Source organism: Eupeodes corollae, chromosome 1, assembly GCF_945859685.1.
Source record: "Eupeodes corollae chromosome 1, idEupCoro1.1, whole genome shotgun sequence".
NCBI lineage: Eukaryota > Metazoa > Arthropoda > Insecta > Diptera > Syrphidae > Eupeodes > Eupeodes corollae.
Window position 1 is genome coordinate 301,566,485 of NC_079147.1, and position 4,466 is coordinate 301,570,950.

The following is a 4,466-nucleotide window of genomic DNA, read 5'->3' on the forward strand; positions in this document are numbered from 1 at the left end:
AGTTTTAAGCCCATTCTAAACGGCTAATTTGGTAAAGCACTTTTCATGACAAGAATTACTATTGGAATATTAGTCAATTCCTTCCAAGAGGCAGTAGCCGTGAAAAAACTTAAGGTGGCACAGGCAGGGTTTGAACCCAAGTCCAACGCACTAACCATCATGCCACGAGTACTGTCTTGAGTTTCAACATTTGTTCATTCTGACAAAATATATGCGAGGTTGTGATTCCTTAAATCCCGATTCTTTAAATGCAAAGAAACCGGTATAACACCCAACTGTGAACGTTCCCAAAAATTCTGTAGTATGTCCAAGCTGGGGGGATACAGTGAGGCAAAAAGCCCTTTCATGCATACCAACCTTCTTATATGAGTCTAAAACCTCAACCGACCTTGGTGATTGGGTGATAAGACATAAAAATTCTTTCTGAATAAATGAGAATTAACAATTTGGCCGTTTTTTTATTGTAGATTTATTTGGGCGACATTCGACATTCGCTTTTTTTATAATTTTTGGACTTTTAAAAATTTAGGTATTTAGGCATTTAAGAACTTTTGCCAACTGTGACTGCAATATTTCTATGCATTCTAGAAGTGAAATAAATTGAGGAGTTGTTTTCACTTCTCAAATTTGTAAAAGGATTTTGCTTTTTTCCATTCACCTGTTTTCAATTCACAATGACTTTTCACAGAATATTTCATATATCGAAGTGAAATTTCTACATTAACTAAGTTTGGAAAGCATTCCTAAGAACAGTCAAAAACCTCAGGTAAAATACCGTCTGGTAATTTTTACTTCCCGAAATACCTTCAATCCACTTTTTCCTAAGCGACGGGCTTAGGCAACGCGGTTATTTTCTAGTTTGCTGTTATGGACAGGGACTTGGTAGACTACTAAGGATATGAACCGGATGCATTTTCCAACAGTGCACTTAAAAGGAACTTCCTTAGAAACGAAATCCGAAACAACAGATCGGTCAAAGCGAATGGAGTTGAAGCAAGTCAACAATTGCTCAACAATTTGCTGGAAGATTAAATTCCAAATGATACCGATTCCAGAAATTCCAAATAAGTGTGACGAAAATGAAATTTCAGGTTCTAACGCCCCAAAATCGATGTTACTATCAACATCTTTAAACAAAATAAGCGATCTTAATGAAGAAATGTATGTTTTTTCAAAATATAAAGTTGACTTTCTTATTTTCTATTTTCTATAATTTTTAGAAAAAAGTTACGTTCTGAAAATGAAGATTTAACTTCAAAGTTGTCGAGTGCGGAAGAAAAAATAAAATCTTTGGAAACTCGAGTGCAGAAAGCTGAGTTCCACCAAAGCAATTTGGAAAGCAAGTTGCTTGAAATTTTTACGCCCGGGCAAAAAAAAATTAAAATTGGTTCCCTAAAGAGTTCAAATTGGTCGGAAGAGGATATAGCAAGGTCTATAACCTTATACTCATCTAGTTTAAGAACGTACTGAAAAGACAAAAATTTTCCACTTCCCGCTGTACGAACACTTCAAAACCGGGGCTCAGAAACTATAGATAATTACACCAGGGAGTCATGATGCCTGTTATAAAAATTATGAAAGCGTCAAAAGGAGCTGATTAAAAAAATCAAAAGCTATGTGTTCTTAGTTTTGACGAAATGAAAGTCAAGGAAGCTTATTCCTACGACACTCAAACCAGCATCTTACGTCCAGGTAGGGATGCAATGATGTAAAAATAAAATAAGAATTTATGAAAGTATTATTTTAATTATAAACAATTTTTTAAACAGGCCTCATTGGTAAATGGAAACAGTAAATTTTTGTACGATTTTGACTGCAAGATGACTAAAATTATTTTGCTCGATATAATCGAAAACGGTGGGGGACATGTGGTTTCACAGTAATGGCAATCACAAGTGACTTAGGTGGTGCAAACCGAAGGCTATACACTGAGCTTAAAGTCAGCATGGATACGCCATGGTATGAAATTGGATATCTTTCATAAACTTAACATCTTTATTTTCTTAATACTATTCTCGCAGGTTCCTATTTGGAGAAACAAAAATGTATGTATTTGCTGACGTTCCGCATCTTATAAAACTTGTACGGAATCATTTTGTCGACCACGGATTTATGCTCAACGGAAAGATTGTGAAAAAGGACATCATTTTAAAACTTCTTTCGTTCACAACCGGAGAGTTGAGCATAACTCACAAAATTTCTCCAAGGAGCATTAATGTTGTCAATGCGGATCGACAAAAGGTGAAGCCGGAAAAAAAATTGTTTGCGCACACTGTTGCTAAAGCTTTATCGAGGGCAGTGGGACTTGGGCTTCTTCAAGACGAAAGCTGGGAAGAATGCTACAAATTGCTTGAAAACTTTTTTGTTGTCATTCGAGCCAAAGGGGGACTTCACGACCATCCTGATCGTCAGGAATTTAAATATAGACTACGGTCATATATTCTTGGCCACAATGAAGGTGCACTAACGGAGAACGGTAATGTTAGTGTAGATGACACACCAGATCTGAGGTTGGAAGAAGAATCGTTCTCAGGTTTGATATATTGAAATAATAAATTTAAATCTTATCAAATCATGTTTTCCGTTTCTGGATTTGCATTTTTTAGGAAAGATTTTTAACATAGTTAAAGTGAATAAAACTTTTGAAAGTGAGCAAGAGATGAATTTGCCAATGGCATACGATGGCCTCGAGAACCTTGGTGGCTATATTTGCCATCGTTTAAAGGCCAGTATAACAAACTTGGAAGACGGCAATACAAACCAAGACTCCTGGGTTCACCACCTGGATGAAGGTGGACTTTCTAAGCCATCCGAAGCTGTGATGACCCAGTTGTTATCACTGGAAAATGTTTTCAATGCAGTGAATGGGGAAGGTCAGGGCACTGAAAATGCAAAACGTCAAACACAGTGTGCGTCGATGACGTAGATGCGCAGAACGAGAAAAAATAAACACTCGGAAAGCCATATCTGGTTTTGTTGTATCATGGCCGTCACGGATATAGATTGTCACCGCAAGACAATCCTGCTGACAGGCTCAATATTCAGTAAGGGCATTTAGGCCTGTTTATTTAGTATATAAGAATTCAACGACTAGGATTCAAATAAAATAAAGTTGGTTACAAATCGGAGATAAAAGTATAAACCCAGGTTTTCTTGCTTTTTTTGGGAAGAACCCTTTACAGTAACGAGTCTGTCTCAGCATCGTTCAAAAAATCATCATAGCTCTTTAGTTCCAATCCTTTAACAATCAATTGTCTTATTTAAGAAGCCTCAGAATGTCTTGAAACTTAAAATTTTATTTATTTTTGTATATCAGTCTTTCAAGTAACATAATTTTATGGAGACTACATTTAAATCACATAATAATAAGATTTATAATACAAAAGTTCGATGCAATTAACTTAAAATAATAATGTTTATAAAACAACAATCATTTTGTAGTCAAGAATTGAGTTGGTTATTTGGTCGTGGTATGTTTTACGACATATTTTGCATTCGGACTTGTCAGGATCATTTATATATAAATTAAAATAAAAGGTGATTTTTTTTGAGGTTAGAATTTTCACGCATTAGTATTTGACAGATCACGCGGGATTTCAGACATGGTGTCAAAGAAAAAGATGCTCAGTATGCTTTGACATTTCATCATGAATAGCCTTACTAACGAGCAACGCTTGCAAATCTTTGAATTTTATTACCAAAATCAGTGTTCGGTTCGAAATGTGTTTCGCGCTTTACGTCCGATTTATGGTCTACATAATCGCCCAAGTGAGCAAACAATTAATGCGATTGTGACCAAGTTTCGCACTCAGTTTACTTTATTGGACATTAAACCAACCACACGAATGCGTACAGTGCGTACAGAAGAGAATATTGCGTCTGTTTCTGAGAGTGTTGCTGAAGACCGTGAAATGTCAATTCGTCGCCGTTCGCAGCAATTGGGTTTGTGTTATTCGACCACATGGAAGATTTTACGCAAAGATCTTGGTGTAAAACCGTATAAAATACATCTCGTGCAAGAACTGAAGCCGAACGATCTGCCACGACGTCGAATTTTCAGTGAATGGGCCCTAGAAAAGTTTTTTATCGACAAATTTTGTTCAGCGATGAGGCTCATTTCTGGTTGAATGGCTACGTAAATAAGCAAAATTGCCGCATTTGGAGTGAAGAGCAACCAGAAGCCGTTCAAGAACTGCCCATGCATCCCGAAAAATGCACTGTTTGGTGTGGTTTGTACGCTGGTGGAATCATTGGGCCGTATTTTTTCAAAGATGCTGTTGGACGCAACGTTACGGTGAATGGCGATCGCTATCGTTCAATGCTAACAAACTTTTTGTTGCCAAAAATGGAAGAACTGAACGTGGTTTACATGTGGTCTCAACAAGATGGCGCTACATGCCACACAGCTCGCGATTCTATGGCCATTTTGAGCGAAAACTTCGGAGAACAATTCATCTCAAGGAATG

General features: G+C 36.9%; 1 long non-coding RNA gene across 1 annotated transcript; it reads left to right on the forward strand.

Annotated features, from left to right (window-relative positions):
* The first annotated feature begins 1,122 nt into the window (after positions 1-1,122).
* Positions 1,123-1,345, forward strand: LOC129938827 (uncharacterized). The gene is made up of 2 exons (XR_008780487.1): positions 1,123-1,161; positions 1,221-1,345. It is a non-coding gene; the product is annotated as an uncharacterized LOC129938827 (long non-coding RNA).
* Positions 1,346-4,466: the final 3,121 nt, after the last annotated feature.